Source organism: Physeter macrocephalus, chromosome 21 (assembly GCF_002837175.3).
Source record: "Physeter macrocephalus isolate SW-GA chromosome 21, ASM283717v5, whole genome shotgun sequence".
NCBI lineage: Eukaryota > Metazoa > Chordata > Mammalia > Artiodactyla > Physeteridae > Physeter > Physeter macrocephalus.
Genome location: NC_041234.1, coordinates 20720584 through 20739261, shown reverse-complemented (window position 1 = coordinate 20739261; position 18678 = coordinate 20720584).

The following is an 18678-nucleotide window of genomic DNA, read 5'->3' as shown; positions in this document are numbered from 1 at the left end:
GATGTCGGTCCATAAAGACTGGGAGAGTTGACTGTTTTTTCAATTGTGCAGATACCAACACAAAATTGCAAAGAACACAAACAAGGAAAAATGGCCCAGTCATAGGAACAAATAAATCTCCAAAAATCAACCTTAAAGAAACAGGGGTATATGAATTACCTGGAAAAGAATTCAAAATAACTATCATAAAGATGCTCAAGGATCTCAGGAAAAGTATTCATGAACAAAATGAGAATTTCAACAAAGAGAAAATATAAAAAAGAAAAAAACAAATTTTGGTGCTGGAGACTGCAATAACTGAATTTAAAAATTCCTTAGAGGAACCAGACATGAACAAGCATAAGAAAGGATCAGCAAAGTTGAAGAAAAGGCCATTTGAGATTATCCACTCAAGGGAACAAAAAGACAAAAGATTGAAAAATAGTGACAAAAGCCCAAGGAAATTACGGGACATCAAAAAGAGGATCAATATATGCATTATGAGAGTCCCAGAAGGAGGAGAGAGAAAGAGGCAGAAAGCTTATTTAAAGAAATGATGGTTATACTTCCCTGTATAGTCAGACAAGACAAAGAAATGAAAGGCATCCAAACTGGAAAGGAAGAGATACAACTGTCACTATTTGCAAATGACATGATACATTATATAGAAAACCCTGAAGTCATTACACAAAAACTATTAGAATTAATAAATGAATTCAGCAAAGTTGCAGGATACAAGATTAATATGCAGAAATATGTTATTTTTCTATATACTAACAGTGAACTATTAGAAAGAGAAAGTAAAAAAAAAAATTCTGTTAAAATCACATCAAAAAGTAAAAATAAAATACCCAGGAGGGAAAAGTACCTAGGGGGAATTTCCTGGCAGTTCAGTGGATAGGACTCGCACTTCCACTGTATGGGGCATGGGTTCAATCCCTGGTTGGGGAACTAAGATCCCCCAAGCCATGTGGCATGGCCGAAAAAAAAACCCAAAACCTAGGAATAAACTTAACCAAAGCGGTGAAAGACCTATACTCCGAAAACTGTAAAACATTACTGAAGGGGCTTCCCTGGTGGCGCATTGGTTGAGAGTCCGCCTGCCGATGCAGGGGACAAGGGTTTGTGCCCCGGTCTGGGAAGATCCCACATGCCGCGGAGCGGCTGGGCCTGTGAGCCATGGCTTCTGGGCCTGTGCGTCTGGAGCCTGCGCTCTGCAACGGGAGAGGCCACGACAGTGAGAGGCCCATGTACCGCAAAAAAAAAAAAAAAAATTACTGAAGGAAATTAAAGATGATAAAAAGAAATGGAAAGATACCTCTAGCTCTTGAATTGGAGGAATTAATATTATTAAAATGGCATTACCACCTAAAGCAATCTAATCTATTTTGATAGGAATTTAGGCCAATTCCTATCAAAATACCGATGACATTTTTCACAGAACTGGAACAAATAATCCAAATTCATATGGAACCACAAAAATCCCAAAATTTCCAAAGTGGTCTTGAGAGAAAAGGACAAAGCTAGAAGTATCACCCTCCCAGACTTCAGACTATACTACAAAACTACAGTAATTAAGACATTATGGTACTAGCACAAAAACAGACACATAGATCAATGGAACAGAATTGAGAGCCCAGAAATGCACATTATGGTCAATTAATCTATGACAAAGGAGGCAGGAGTATACAATGTAGAAAAGACAGTCTTTTCAACAAGTGGTGCTGGGAAAACGACAGCTACCTATAAAATAATGAGATTAGAATATTTCCTCAAATCATATACAAAAATAAACTCAAAACGGATTAAAGTTCTAAATGTAAGACTTGAAACCATAAAACTCCTAGAAGAGAATATAGGCAGAACACTCTTTGACATAAATCACAGCAATATTTTTTTCGGATCTGTCTCCTAAGGCAAAAGAAATAAAAGCAAAAATAAACAAATGGGACCTAATTAAACTTAAAAGCTTTTGTATGGTAAACTATTGACAGAACGAAAAGACAACCCATGGAATGGGAGAAAATATTTGCAAATGATATAACTGACAAGGAGTTAATATCCAAAATATATAAATAGCTCATACAAATCAATATCAAAAAACAAACAACCCAATCAAAAAATGGGCAGAAGACGAGAAAAAACATTTTTCTAAAATAGACATACAGACAGCTAACAGGCACTTGAAAAGATGCCCAGCATCACTAATTATTAGAGAAATGCAAATCAAAACTACAATGAGGTATCACCTCATACCTGTCAGAATGGCTATCATCTAAAAGATCTACAAATAACAAATGTCAGTTTGCCTACATGCAGTAAAGTCAATTTACTAACACCGGGTTGTGGTGAAGGAAAGTGCAACATTTACTATGGGGCACCAAGCAAGGAGTAAAGGTGACTAATGCTTAAAGGCCTGAACTCCCTGAAGTCCTTCAGGGAAAGGTTTTAAAAGATGGTGGAGGGGCTCCCCTGGTGGCACAGTGGTTGAGAGTCTGCCTGCCGATGCAGGGGACACGGGTTTGTGCCCAGGTCAACAACAGTGAGAGGCCCACGTACCGCAGGAAAAAAAAAAGAATCCACTTGCCAATGTAAGGGACATGGGTTCAAGCCCTGGTTGGGGAAGATCCCACATGCCACGGAGCAACTAAGCCTGTGTGCCACAACTACTGAGCCTGTGCTCTAGAGCCAGCAAGCCACAACTACTGAGCCCATGTGCCACAACTACTGAAGCCCACGTGCCTAGAGCCCATGCTCTGCAACACGAGAAGCCACTGCAGTGAGAAGCCCGTACACCGCAACAAAGAGTAGCCCCTGCTTGCAGCAACTAGAGAAAGCCCGCATGCAGCAAGGAAGACCCAATGCAGCCAAAAATAAATTAATTTTTTTAAAAAAAGGGGAAGGGGGAGAGTTTCAGGGTGTATAATCAGTTTGTGGACATTCTTCTGATTGGTTGTTGGTGAGGTAATCAGGAGTCAACATCATCAACCTTCTGGTTCCAACTGGTCTAAAGTCTATGTGCTTGTGGTCAGCAGATAGTTAACTTCTTCCACTTGGTGGGGGTTTCAGTATCTTCAAAACAGCTCAGGGCTTCCCTGGTGGCGCAGTGGTTGGGAGTCCGCCTGCCGATGCGGGGGACACGGGTTTGTGCCCCGGTCCGGGAGGATCCCACATGCCACGGAGTGGCTAGGCCGTGGGCCGTGGCTGCTGGGCCTGCGCGTCTGGAGCCTGTGCTCTGCAGCGGGAGAGGCCACAGCAGTGAGAGGCCCATGTACCGCAAAAAAAAAAACCAACAAAACAAAAAAACAAACAGCTCAAAGGATTTGGCTCAGAATATTATCTATTAGCCCTTGAGGAGGAACTAAAGGTCCTTGACTTTGTTTAATGGTAAACTATTATTTTGTCTTGTTTGTTTTCCTTTGTTTCTGTACTTTCTTACTCCTCTGATTAAATTTATCTGTTGGAATTCGGGGAAGGCCTAGGGGGTAAGGTTTTTCTACCAAGAAGAGGCAGGCAGAGGACATGGGGGGTTCTTTCTCAGGAAGGCCCCATGGAGTCCTGCTCAGTTATGAAACTAAGCCCAAAAATACCAGAAGGAAGGAAATTATAAAGATTAGAGCAAAAATAAATCAAACAGAGAATAGAAAACGAATAGAAAAAAACAAAACAAGATTTGGTCTTTTGAAAAGAACAACAAAATTGACAAACCTTTAGCTAAACTAAGAAACAGAGAGGACTCCAAATCAGAAATTAAAGAGAAGACCTTAGAACCAATGCCACAGAAATAAAATGGGTTAGGAGACTACTGAGAACAAGTATACACCAAGAAATTGGATAACCTGGAAGAAATGGATAAATTCCTAGAAACATATAACTTACAAAAAACTGAATTATGAAGAAATAAAAAATCTGAATAAACCTACAACTAGTAAGAAGATTAAATGAGTAATCAAAAACTTCCTAATAAAGAAAAGCCCAGGATCAGATGGCTTCATGAGTGAATTCTGCCAAACAATGTAAAGAACAAATACTGCCAATCCTTCTCAAACTCCTCCAGAAAATTGAAGAGGAGGGGAGGCTTCCAAACTCTTTTTATGAGATCAGCATTACCCTGCTAACAAAACCAGAAAAAGACAGTTCAAGAAAACTGCAGGTCAATATCCCTAATGAACATAGATTCAAAAATTCTCAACAAAATACTAGCAAACTGAATTCAACAGCACATTAAAAGGATCACACACTATGATCAGGTGGTATTTATCCCTGGGATGTAAGGATGGTTCAACATACCCAAATCCATAAATGTGATACAGCATTAACAGACTTAAGGATACAAATCACATGGTTACCTCAATATATGCCGAAAAAGCATTTTACAAAATACAACACCCTTTTGTGATAAAAACTCTGAACAAGGTAAGTATAGAAGGAATTTACCTCAACACATTAACAGCTATATATGAAAGGCTTGAGGAATTCACATTTTGTGAGCTTTAGTGAGAGGCAGAATCTACCTCCTCTTATAGAATAAAAAAATACCACACTCAGATTTTTCCCAGCATCCCTTGCAGCTAGGATGTAAGTACATAACTACATTCTGTTACTCAGATACATTTGTCAGTCCATTCAGACTTTGGATGGAAGTCAGCCATGCACAAAATCCATAGCTGTGGAGATTCATCTTGGGTGGCAAGTATGGTTGTGTCAAGATAGAGTTCCCAGGGCAGCAGAGACAGGATCCTAGTGGCAGCATGTAATGTCTGATACTGTGGTAGCTGTGGCATAAACTATAGTATCCACTGCCCAGAGATTGTGACAGCTGAGTCCTCAGAAGTCTGTTCTGTTGGGTCATTTAGGTCAGTGTCCCTGCCTTTAGTCTCTGAGCTTAGCTTTCCACCCCTTCCAGAGTCTCTATGAGCTACCCAATTTCCTGTTAATAAATCACTTTTCTGTTCAAATCAGCCAAAGTTGTTTTCGACTGAAATAACCTCCAGTCTCTGTAAGTGTTCCTGGTTTCCATCTTATCCTGATCTTTGTTGTTCCGACATTTTCAATTTGAGAATAATTTTCCTCAATGGAAAAACAATAGAAACAGAAGTGGAATAGTTTTAACTTTCCTTCTATCATCTGTTATGACCCAACAAATACTCCTATAGTTTTCTATATCTTCTTGCTGAGAAAATAATTTTTAAAAAAGGATTGTATCTTATTTTTGCACACTTACTTAATGACCTAAACTCTCTCTTCCTGATGCCTCCCTTAGACCTTCATGCTACTCCTCCGTATTCATGTTTGGTTAGTTGCTCCATCGTGTCTTTGTCTTTCTAAAATATTTGTTGCTCAGCAAATGCACTGTGCAACTACATTGGATTCTTTAGATGCCTCTGAATTAGGCAGAACTCAGCTCAACCTTTCTACCTGGGCTTTGCCAAAAGGCTCAGAACCAAAATATCCTGGCATGACTGGAACCAAGTGCTAAAATAATGATGTTAAGATATCTCCTCTCTCTCTGCCCCTTCCCCCCCCTCCTTCCCCCTCTCTCACCCTCTCCACTCCCCATGTTGGATCCCTTCTTAAGCAGGCTCTTTTCTTATACTGACAAAATAGCCACCATCAGACGGTGGAGACAGACTTAAGTGGTACAAATTAATGCCCTAATAAAAGTGCTTCTTTGGGACTTCCCTGGCAGTCCAGTGGTTAGGACTCCATGCTTCCACTGCAGGGGGCCCAGGTTCGATCCCTGGTCAGGGAACTAAGATCCCACAAACCGTGTGGCTCAGCCAAAAAAAAAAGTGCTTCTCTCAAGGTTTTGGCTCTCTTTGGCCTGATTTGGGTCACATTCCTGAACAAATCTGATTGTCCAGACTTTGGTCATATGTATGACCAAATAATATGTATTTACGTGTGTGTGTGTGTATATATATGCATATATATACATATATATATATATATATATATGTATATATATATGATAGGGTGGTTGTTGATGACACAGCAAAGGAAGAGGGATGCCGGGCCAAAAAAACCATCCCAATCTCTTAGTCTTTCACCCCCACACTTATAACACAACTGTCAAAGAGTTTATTCCTGTTTTTCTTCTGTTAAAATTTTGAAATCTCTGCTTACCAAATATCTAGACAGATATATCCAGGGTCATCTAAGTCAGACAATTTCTAAAACAACAAGGCAATATTCTTCAGATTCCTAACACTTCTACAGCACCACCATCACCAGCCAATTCTTCTTTGTGATTAGGATTAAATCAAAAGCAACAGTTCCCTTGTTACCCTCACTCTCCATTGACAGATGAAACTTTCACTGGGGCTAAATAAGAATTTATCAGATATTTCATGTGTAGTAGAATGAGATTTCTGAAAGTACCTGGTGGCTGAAACTCTCCCTCTTCACTGAACCAGTTATGCTATAATATTAAGTTAATTGGAAAGCATTAGAGGTAAAAACAATTCAAGGCTCTCAATCTCTCCCAAGTTTTATCTCTTCTTTTCCACCAGGAAGGAAGCATCAATACAAATCTTAGTCCTGGTTTTGCCACACACTAGCATATAACCTTAGGTGAGTCTTCTCAACCTCTTTGTATCTCAATTTTTAAAATCTATTTCAGAGGTTGCTTTAGACTAAAGTGTGGTAAAATATCATAAAATAATTTACAAATAAGAGACTCTAGGGACTTCCCTGGTGGCACAGTGGTAATGAATCCACCTGCCGATTCAGGGGACACGGGTTTGATCCCTGGTCCGGGAAGATCCCACATGCTGTGGAGCAACTAAGCCTGTGTGCCACAACTACTGAGCCTGAGCTCCAGAGCCCGTGAGCCACATCTACTGAGCCCATGCACCACAGCTACTGAAGCCCGCACGCCTAAAGCCTGTGCTCCGCAATAAGAAGCCACTGCAAGGAGAAGCCCACAGACTGCAACGAAGAGTAGGCCCTGGTGGCCACAACTAGAGAAAGCCTGCGCACAGCAACGAAGACCCAACTCCACCAATAATAAAAATAATTAAAATTAATAGACTCTAAGATCCTAGTTGTACTTATTAGAATACTTTTGGTTGCAAGTGACAGAAACCCAAATCAAGCAAATTTGGACAATAAATTCAGGTAATTTATTGGCTCGCAAAACCAAGGGAAGGACAGGGAGATAGTTAGACTTCAGGGACAACTGGAATTAGGGACTTGAGTATTTCTAGGACAATCTCATTCTGTCTCTATACTTCTTCCAAACAGGGGAATATGGCAGCCTCACAGCTCACAACGTTCACCATCAAAGGGAAACTGAGACTCTTAATTCAATAAGCTCCTACTATGTAACCAACACTATTTGAAATGCTAGGTATACATCAGAGAACAAAACAGCTTCTGCTCCTCATGGAACTTCTAGTCCAGGGGCCCAAAATTTAACATTCTGAGGAAGAGCTCTGATTGGCTCTGAGTGATGGGCTCACTCCTGGGCCAATCAGTGTTGGTCAGGTGGAGCTTGATAAAAGGGAGGGCCCTATCTCTAGAAGTTAGGATTCAAAAGGTGGATCCTGGGAATTTGCATTTTCAATATGCCTTACCAACTGGTTCTGATTTAGGTGGTTCTTTTTTTAAAATATATTTTTTATTAAAGTATAGTTGATTTACAGTGTTGTGTTAATTTCTGATGCACAGCAAAGTGACTCAGATATCCAAATACACACAATCTTTTTTAATATTCTTTTCCATTATGGTTTATCCCAGGATATTGAATATAGTCCCCTGGGCTGTACAGTAGGACTTTGTTGTTTATCCACTCTATATGTAAAAGTTTGCATCTACTAACTCCAGACTCCCAGTCCATCCTTTCCCCACCACCCTCCCCCTTGGTAACCACAAGTCTGTTCTCTATGTCTGTGACTCTATTTATGTTTTGTAAATAAGTTGATTCGTATCATTTTTTTTAGATTCCACATATAAGTGATACCGTATGGTATTTGTCTTTCTCTGTCTGACTTATTTTACTTAGTATGATAATCTCTAGTTGCATCCATATTGCTGCAAATGGCATTATTTCATTCTTTTTTATGGCTGTGTAGTATTCCATTGTATATATATGTACCACATCTTCTTTATCCATTTGTCTGTCGATGGACATTTAGGTTGTTCCATGTCTTGGCTATTGTGAATAGTGCTGCTATGAACATAGGGGTGCATGTATCTTTGTGAATTATAATTTTGTCTAGATATATGCCCAGGAGGGGGATTGCTGGATCGTATGGTAGCTCTAGTTTTAGTTTACTGAGGAAGCTCCATACTGTTTTCTGCAGTGGCTGCACTAATTTACATACCCACCAACAGTGTAGGAGGGTTCGCTTTTCTCCACACCCTCTCCAGCATTTGTTATTTGTAGACTTTTTAATAATGGCCATTCCGATCAGTGTGAGGTGGTACCTCATTGTAGTTTTGATTTGCATTTCTCTAATAATTGGCAGTGTTGAGCATCTTTTCATGTGCCTATTTGCCATCTGTATGTCTTCTTTAGAGAAATGTCTATTTAGGTCTCCTGCCCATTTTTCAATTGGGTTGTTTGTTTTTTTGTTGTTGAGTTTTACGAGCTGTTTGTATATTTTGGAAGTTAAGCCCTTGTCGGTCGCATCATTTGCCAATATTTTCTCCCATTCCATAGGTTGTCTTTTCGTATTTTTTATGGTTTCCTTTGCCGTGCAAAAGCTTGTAGGTTTTATTAGGTCCCATTTGTTTATTTTTGTTTTTATTTCTGTTGCCTTGGGAGACTGACCTAAGAAAACATTGGTGCGATTTATGTCAGATAATGTTTTGCCTATGTTCTCTTCTAGGAGTTTTACAGTGTCTTGTCTTCTATTTAAGTCTTTAAGTCATTTTGAGTTTATTTCTGTGTATGGTGTGAGTGTGTTCTAACTTCACTGATTTACAGGCAGCTGTCCAACTTTCCCAGCACCACTTGCTGAAGAGACTGTCTTTTTCCTGTTTTATATTCTTGCCTCCTTTGTTGAAGATTAATTGACCATAGGTGTGTGGGTTTACTTCTGGGCTCTCTATTCTGTTCCATTGATCCATATGTCTGTTTTTGTGCCAGTACTACACTGCTTTGATTACTGTAGCTTTGTAGTATTGTGTGAAGTCTGAAAGGGTTATGCCTCCTGCTTTGTTCTGTTTCCTCAGGATTGCTTTGGCAATTCTTGGTCTTTTCTGGTTCCATATGAACTTGAGGATTATTTGTTCTAGTTCTGTGCAAAAGGTCATGGGTAATTTGATAGGGATCACATTAAATCTGTAGATTGCTTTGGGTGGTATGGCCATTTTAACAATATTAATTCTTCCATTCCAAGAGCATGGGATATCCTTGAAAGAAATTGAGAAACACTTTTGTCTGCACAGAGGCACCATCATTTTTGGCCTTGGCTTAGAATTTCATACCTCTATCCACATGCCATAATGCTAGGAAATATGTTCTCCTCCAGCAACACTTTCTGGTACTTTGGCAATAAGGGCCAACCATGAGAATGAATGAAGAACTACAGAATTAAAATAACAACAGCCACATTGAAACAATTGTGGACTTTTGTAAAGAGCTGGCATGAGGCAGCAACTCAGCCATGGGGAAGCCCATGGAAAAATGACTTTTCTTTATTACATGTGCCAAAGTGATGAAAAATACTTCAGGTTTTCGGAATTTCTGCAACAGCTTTTTTTTTCCAGGCTACATGTTTAGCCAAGCCTAATTTACATGGAAATTGGTTGAAGGTGGAGATCAATTTTCTCTCTAATAAGACAACTTCTGAAATTTCATGTAGAACTGCTTGATGGAAGGAACATTCCAAGGCATTATAGGTAACTGAGTTAAAGCAAACAGACTTAGGAAGGGCCGCTTCCCTTGTTCTGGGGACTGTTGTTTCTGGGAGATGACAAGAAGGGGTGTTTTTGCAGGGCAGTCAGGTTGCTGAGCTCATTTGCCTGCTGAGAGGATTTTGCATGTGAGTGTCCCAAATGGGCTTAGCTGAAGGGTGTTAGGGAAAAGGCATTGGGTAGGACTGGATTGGATGGCAAAAGAGACTTGATGAAACTTTTTATCCCCTCTTTCATTTCTAATTATGGCTTTTTGAAAAATTTGTGTCAGATTATATTTGAGTAATTTTAGCAGGAATTAATCATAAAATGGTCCAAAAGACAGATTCTGTAGTGGTGTAATTATTTTCACCATTTCTTCCTTTAAATCCCTTTTGATGATGAATTCATTTTAAAGAAAAATTCACTTGGTTATTTTGAAGTCATAAGACTTTTAAAACTATATGTTCTGCCTGCCTAGAAAAAGAATCTTTTAATAACATATGGTTTAAGTTTTTTTGGACTGTTCTTAATGTACATGTCTATAAAATGTATGTGTATCCCATCTGGTTTGAAAAACACAAACAGCATTATTGAGCACGTATTCTGTATGGGTGGTCTGTGACTTATTGTCGGGGGTAGGGAGGGAAGAGATGAAGGGACACAGGGAATAAAGCATTTCACATTCTCAAGGACCCAGAGAGAAGTACAGATATATAAATAATATAAATGACTAATTGATAAAGGCAGAATAAAATATAGGCTAAAGAGTGCTGAGTGTATTAAACTCTGTGTGTGTGTGTTTATATAGGAATACAGCGTAAAAATACTGCCTTAGGTCATGATTCTCAGAAGCAGACCTTGAGAAGAGGATTTGCTTGCAAGTGATTTATTAAGGACCTGTTCCCATGGCAGAGTGGGGGATGAAGTAGGGGAGCTGGGGGAAGGCTCCAATAATGGGAGTGGGAGAAGTATAAAGGGAAAAGAGAGAAAGCCAAGTAAGGGTTCCATTTTAGGCCAAATTTCATAGAGGGTAGCTTCAACCTGTTTTCATGAAGGAACTCTGGAGTGTAAGTTACACTTCAGAATCATGCCAACTTGATTGTTTTCATGCTTCCACATCCACAATCATTGCAAAGCAGTTCCAGTAGCCTGAGGGGAGTCTCCTTCCAGAAGAAGAGCTGCAGGTATTGGCCTGGCTGTTGAAAGCACACCAAAGTTGAGTCAGGGACACACAAAAACCCATAAAAAGGGATCATTGTGCCTTCTACAGGAAGTGTGGGAAGTTTTGCCTAACTGTAAAATATACATCATCTCCTATTGTAAGACATTATGATATGATGATACTATACTTTTTTTTTTTTTTTTTCTGTACGCGGGCCTCTCACTGTTGTGACCTCTCCCGTTGCGGAGCACAGGCTCCGGACGCGCAGGCTCAGCGGCCATGGCTCACGGGCCTAGCTGCTCCGCGGCATGTGGGATCTTCCCGGACCGGGGCACGAACCCGTGTCCCCTGCATCGGCAGGCGGACTCTCAACCACTGCGCCACCAGGGAAGCCCCCGATGATACTATACTTAATCCTGCTAAGGGGTGATACGTTCATATTGTTATGCCCTTCTGTAGGCAATTAAAACATATAATGCTTTAGAGTAGATATTAAAATGACTTACTGTTGAATGAATGAGTGAATGAATCAATGGACAAGGAGCAGATAAAAATCCAATTCTCATAGCATAAAATTTTCCTTGGAAAATTTTCAGGCTTCCTTTGAAGCCCTGTACATGAAATAAGAGACTATTGATTGTTCAAGAGTTAAAGAATGCAATATTTAAAATTTTTCCTTTAAGCAATAAATACCTCATAAAAAATACATCTCTTAACCCTATCATTTTCAAAACCAGATGCTTTCTAGTGGTTTTCTATTCTGCCTGCATAGAACCTCTGCCATGCACTTGGCAAATTTCCGTGAGGGAAGATGGTTCTATCTTTTAATTATTGATTCATTATGTACGTATTTGTGGAGGACCTGTTAATGCAAGTTCGTGTGCCTGACGCACAGTGAAGCCAAACAAACTGAAACATCGGAGTTTGGAGCAGAGAAGGGTTTATTGCAGGGCCATGCAAGGAGCCGGCGGCTCCTGCCCTAAAAGCCCCGAAATCCCCTAAGGGTTTCTGCAAAGCACTTTTAAAAGCCAGGTGAGGGAGGGTAGGGTCACAGGGTATGTGATCAGCTTGTGCACTCTTCTCTGATTGGCTGATGGTGAGGTAGCAAGATGATGTCACAGGGGTTAACATTATCAGTCCTTAGGCTCCAGGAGGCCTGGGACTATGTGCTTATGGTTGTCAGGTAGTTAACATCTTCCATTTGTTGAAGAGAAGTTTTTTTTTTTTTTACATCTGCAAAACAACTCAGGAAATGTGCATCAAATACTATTATCTGGGTACTTCAGAGAGAAGCTAAAGCAGAGGATATGGGGGAAGGCCTGTCCCGGGAAGGCCCCCATGGGGTCCTGCTCGGTTACAGGCCTAGGAACCCTAGGAGTTCAAGGACATCTGGTCCCACCCCTGAAGGAGCACACAGAGTAGGAGGAGCTACAGCCTCACTGCAGATGAATTATAATCACAGAAGGCCACACACACAGGAGGGTCTCTTTACTAGAGGTGTTAGGGAGATGCTACACAGGATGTCTGTGTTGGTATTTGTGTGCTAAGTTTGCATATACCAGGAGAGGAAGGAGGGAAGTGGACTTTCTAGTCAGGGATATTGGTCATGTGAAGGCAGGAATAACAATAATATCTAGCTAACATTTATTGAGGGCTTCCTCTGTGCCTAGCACTGTAAATCAACATGGTGAAAGAGTTTGGGGTCCAGCAGGAATGTAACTGAGGAGGTAGAATCTGATTGTGAAAAGTCTTGTGTGATGAGGTTCATAAATGTTGTCAGAGTAATTCAGTCATTGATTTCCTGTTGTCACTGAACGCAAGTCCATGTGCCCGACGCACAGTGAGGCCAAACAAACCGAAACATTGGAGTTTGGAGCAGAGAAAGGTTTATGGCAGGGCCACGCAAGGAAAGGGGTGGCTCGTGCTCAAAAACCTCTGAACTCCCCGATGGTTTGGAAGTAGAAATTTTTATAGGCAACATTTGGGGTGAGGGCTGCAGGGCGTGTGACTTTCTTCTGATTGTGAGGTAACAGGGCTGTGCTCCAGGAATCTTGCGCTCAGCTTGAGGTTGTCATCCTCCACCTGGGTGGGAGCCTTAGTTCCAGCAGAAGAACTCAAAGATATTATGTACTGATATATTCCTTCAGCAGGAACCAGGATCCTGCTTTAATCGCTGCACTATTGTTTTCTTGATTGCTCCTCCTTTGTTTCTGCATTCCTTTACTTCCCTGATTAGCAACTGTTTGAATCTGCCCTTGGAACTCAGAGAAGGCCTAGGAAGCTGAAGCCTTTTTCCTATAAACAAGAAATGGGGGACACAGAAAGGATTAGGACCCAGGAGGGCCCCACATGGTCCTGCTAGGTTTCACTGGTTTAATAAGGATCTCCTAATAAGGAACAGAAAATCCTTTACTTTGGGAAGTCATTACAATCATGCATCTACCCATGGACACAAAAGACTATCCACTCACATGACCCTAAAATCAGAAAATATTAAACATAAATGCCAGGGATTACCTATCTCAAACACAGCCAAACTACTGAGTAGAACATGGGTTACACTCATGACCTTGCTCTTATTAATCTCAGTCACTAATTTGAGGACTCTAGAACACCTCTTTCAACCTTTAACACGCATGTAAATAATCTAAGGCTCTTCTTAAAATGCAGATTCTGATTTAGTAGGTTGGGGTTGGGGTCAAATATTCTGTACTTCTAATAAGTTCTTAGGGCTTCCCTGGTGGCGCAGTGGTTAAGAATCCGCCTGCCAATGCAGGGGACACGGGTTCGAGCCCTGGTCCGGGAAGATCCCACATGCTGCAGAGCAACTAAGCCTGTGCTCTAGAGCTCACTAGCCACAACTACTGAAAACCATGCTCCTCAACAAGAGAAGCTACCGCAATGAGAAGCCCGCGCACCACAACAAAGAGTAGCCCCTGCTCGATGCAACTAGAGAAAGGCCGCTCACAGCAACGAAGACCCAAGGCAGCCAAAAATAAATAAATAAATTTATTAAAAAAAAAAAAATTCTTAGGTAATGCCAGTGCTTCTGGTCCATGGACCATACTTTGAGTAATAAGGCCATTTCACTAATTCTCAGCAGTGGCTGTACATTGGAATTACTTGGGAAGCTCTTCAAACTACTAGTGCCTGGATTCCACCCACATAAATTCTGATTTAATGTGTCAGGGGTGTGGCCTGAGCATTAGAATTTTTTTAGAATTCCCAAGGTGGTTCCAATAAGCAGCACAAATTGAGAGCCACCACAGTTAGTTATAAATGCACAGGCAAATGACTAAGGGGAATTTCTGGCATGTAGAGAAAGTACCATTCAGAGGAGAAAAAAATTTGTTAAGAGGTGATTTTGGAAAATGGAAGAACCATTGCTTCTGATTAGAATAGAACACTTAACATATTTGAACAAAAATTACCAAGACATGCAAATGAAGTTTCATATTGCAATAGTCAATCATTCAGGCTTTCTATTAATAACTCAGCAATTAGGATTGGAAGTATGTCCTTTAAATACTTACATACATTATAATACTGAATTCTCAGTAAAAATATTTTTCCATTTAGAAAAGCAGTATGTGCTCATGGTAGGAAATTTGAAAAATATAACCCATAACCCAACACCTAGGGAAATATAACATTTTCATATATTCCTTTCATAAATTTTATGCGTTTACACAGGTGTCTTGATTTTTTTAAACTGTGAAAGTGCTGTATTTTCTATTAAAAGTACCTTAAGGGGCTTCCCTGGTGGCGCAGTGGTTGAGAGTCCGCCTGCCGATGCAGGGGACACAGGTTCGTGCCCCGGTCCGGGAAGATCCCACATGCCGTGGAGCGGCTAGGCCCGTGAGCCATGGCCGCTGAGCCTGCGTGTCTAGAGCCTGTGCTCCATAACAGGAGAGGCCACAACAGTGAGAGGCCCGCGTACCGCAAAAAAAAAAAAAATTACCTTAAAATATAATTTTAATAGCTACATTCATAGACTGTTGTTTATCTAGTATTTAATTATTTTTTGTAAGTCAGTATGGGACATAATATCCTTTCCCCTTATTTGGCAGAGTGGTTCATCATAGTATATATCACAGCAGAACTTAAATAACTAAATTAAATGTTTTACTAGACTGCCATACTCTCTCATTTCTATTTTATTTATTTTTTCACATTCTTATTTCTAAAAGCAAAGACCTATAGTGAAGTCTCAATGTGAAAATTATATAACTCTATAAATGGCAGCACAACTAAGTTATGATACAGGAATACTTTTTGTTATTGTTAATGGGTTGGATTTTACTTTGCCTTTGGACAAATGGGGCTTAGCACACAGCAGTTTCTTATCTTGCTTGGTTATTCATACATCTAGTTGCTAATTTGGATGTTGGGACTGCTGCCAAAGAGATACGTAGAAATTGCTCAAGACCGGACAGATACTTAAAATAGGTCAAGCCAACCAATGGAAATAGCCTTGGCAGAGAAGATGCAATCAGCTTTGCTCTGAGTTGTCTGAAGGAGGAATCGTCATCTTTCTTATTGTAGCAATGATTGAACAGTAATTCTCATTGTTTAGTTTCATAGGGTGCTAGTGATGGCTTTTTACAATTTACTCAGGCTAGAACTTGGTGACTTTATCACTTAATTAAAATTCTCTGAATACTTCATGTACATAAAGTAATCAGTGGTGAGATTTTGAAAATGGTATTATAATCATTCTGTTACTATTATTTTTAGTTGGATGATATTAAAACTATATCCTTATTGGACACTATGTATCCTCCCACTCTAGAGGTTACCACATCCTAAATTTGCTATTTTTTATTTTTATTCATATCTTTGTATACTTTATGCCCTATATATAATTTATATATGTATATATACATGTTGATAAACTGTACACAGATGGTATCATTTTGTATATACCCTCTGTACCTTACTTTTTTGATCAACATAGGTTTTTGAGATCTATCTCTATTGATACATGTAGTTCTAGTTCATTAATTTTCATTGCTGTAATGCTATTGATATTTCATTGTATGACCATGCTATACCATAATATAGTTATCCATTTTACACTGATGAATATTACAGCTGTTTCACTCTTTTTCCTACTAAAATAATGCTGTAAATGTCTAATCATTTCTATGTGTGAGAGTTTCTTTAGGGACTATACATAGGATTGGAATTGCTGGGTCATAAGATACGCATGTCATATATTTTACTAGATAATGCCGAATTTTAAACAAAATGGTTGAGGCAACTTATAATCTTTATAAGCAATAACTGAGAGGTTGCAGTGGTTTACGTCCTCATCAACCCATGGTATTATCAGACTTCTTAATTTTTGTCAATATGATGGGTATAAAATGGTATCTCATGATCTCCCACATTATTGCGTCATTACTCTATTCATTGGTCAGTGAGTTTTCCTAGTCTATGAATTGCTTGTTCACATCTTTTGCCCACTTTTGATTGGGTTGTCTTTCTTATATTTGTTTATAGTAGCTTTTTATATATTCTGATAACTAATCCTGTCAGTTATATGTAATTATAAAAATCTCACAATCTGTATCTTGTCTGGTCATTGTTTTGTGGTATCTTTCAATGCATAGAAGTTTTTAATTTTAATGTAGTTAAACTTTTCCAACTTATCAATCTTTTCCATTATGGTTGATACTTTTAATGTCTGTTTAAGAACCCCTTCCCTCAAATCATAAAAAAATTATTATCTTCTAGTTTCCTTCTAAAAATTTTACAGTTTTACTTTTTACATTTAAATACCACAATCTACCAAAATTGTTTTTGGCATATGCCATGGGGTATGGATTCAATTTTTTTATCTGTTGTTAACCTATTGCCCCATACCATTTATTAAGCCATTTATCCTTTCCCTACTGAATTGCAGTACTACTTCTATCATATATAAGGTTTCTATATACACATAGGTCTGTTTCTGAACTCTTTCTGCTCAGTTCCATTTGTCTATCTATCTCTGAACCAATGCCACTGTGTATTAGATACTATAGCTTTCTAATAAGCCTTGATATCTGACAAAGCAAGGCCTTCTCTCTAGCTCTTTTCAAAATAAGCCTGGCTATTCTTGGTCCTTTGTTCTTCCATGTTAATTTTTAAATCAGCTTCTAAAGTACCAAGAAAATGTGGTTGAAATTCTCATTGGAATTGCATAGAATTTATTGATTAATATGTGGACTGGATATCTTTAAAATATTGAGTGTTCTTATCCATTGATATGATTTATCTCTACATTTACTTAGACCTTTATCATCTTTGAATAGTTTTTAAATTTTTGGCATATAAGTTTTACTCAACTTCAGTTAGATTTATCCTCCCAAGGAACTTTATTTTAATTGTAATATTGATAGTCCTTCTTGGAAATTACCTTTTCTAACTCTTTATTGCTGGTGTGTAAGAATGCAATTGATTTTTGTGTATTGCCCATACATCCAGAAACCTTGCTGAATTCTTTTATTCATTCTAATAATATATCAGATCAATAATATTTTTAAGGTATGAATAAATTTTAATAAGTTTTCTGAATACTAAATGTAGTACATGGTCATTCTTTAAAAAATCTGAAAGCACCCAAAGGAAATCCTTGTAAACATTTTGCCTTATTTAGTTTATTTCATTTTGGTTGTCTTCTTACCTTTCTTTCTTCCTTCCTTTAAAAAAAAAAACTTTTACTATAAAAAATTTCCAACATAAATAAAAGTAAACAGAAAAGTATAATGAACCTTCATGTTTTAATCTTCCAGTATCCACAATTGCCAACTCATGGTTAATATTTACAATGCATTACCTCCTACCTACTCCTTTCTCTCCTTCCCAGATTATTTGAAACAAATCTCAAACATTATATAATTACATCTGTAAATACTTCACCATGTATCTCTGAAACAGTGGTTCTCAATTTGTGGTCCCCATATCAGCAGCTTCAGCATCATCTGGGAACTAGTCATAAATGCAAATTCTGAGGCTCTCCCAAAGATCCACCGAATCAAAAACTCTGGGGATGGGGCCTCAGTCATCTGTTTTTTAATTCACCTCCTGTTTTTTAATTAATCTTGCTGATGTACATTCAAGTTTGAGAACCCCTCTACTAAAACATAAGAACACTTAGGAAAAATAATCTCAATATCATTGACATGATTAAATAACAATTCTTTCATATCATTAGTCAGTGCTCAAATTTCTCTAAAGGTTTGTTTTGCTTAATTTGAATTTTTGGCAATACATCATATGTGGGTTGTGTACTTCCATCATGAGGCTCATAATATTTTCTTGCTTTTTGTGTAGTTAGCAGACACTGATGATCACATTCCAGATCCATTATTTCACTAGAGTCACAAAATGGTAATATTCTAACTCTATCATTTCTTCATTTCTTGCTGGGATACTTCTAAAACAGAAAATTTCTTTCATCAACTGTTTGGTTACTTTGCCATACAGTGTGTATAGGAAAGGCTATTTTCCAGCTTTCAAAACTTTCCAGCTTTATTTTACTATAGAAAATTTCCAACATATATAAAAGTAAAAAAAAAAATTTGTTTTCCTTACATAATTTTAAATATATTTGATGTGCTTTAATTATTGATATCGTCTTTCTTTTTTTTTTTTTTTTTTTCTCGGTATGCGGGCCTCTCACTGTTGTGGCCTCTCCCGTCGCG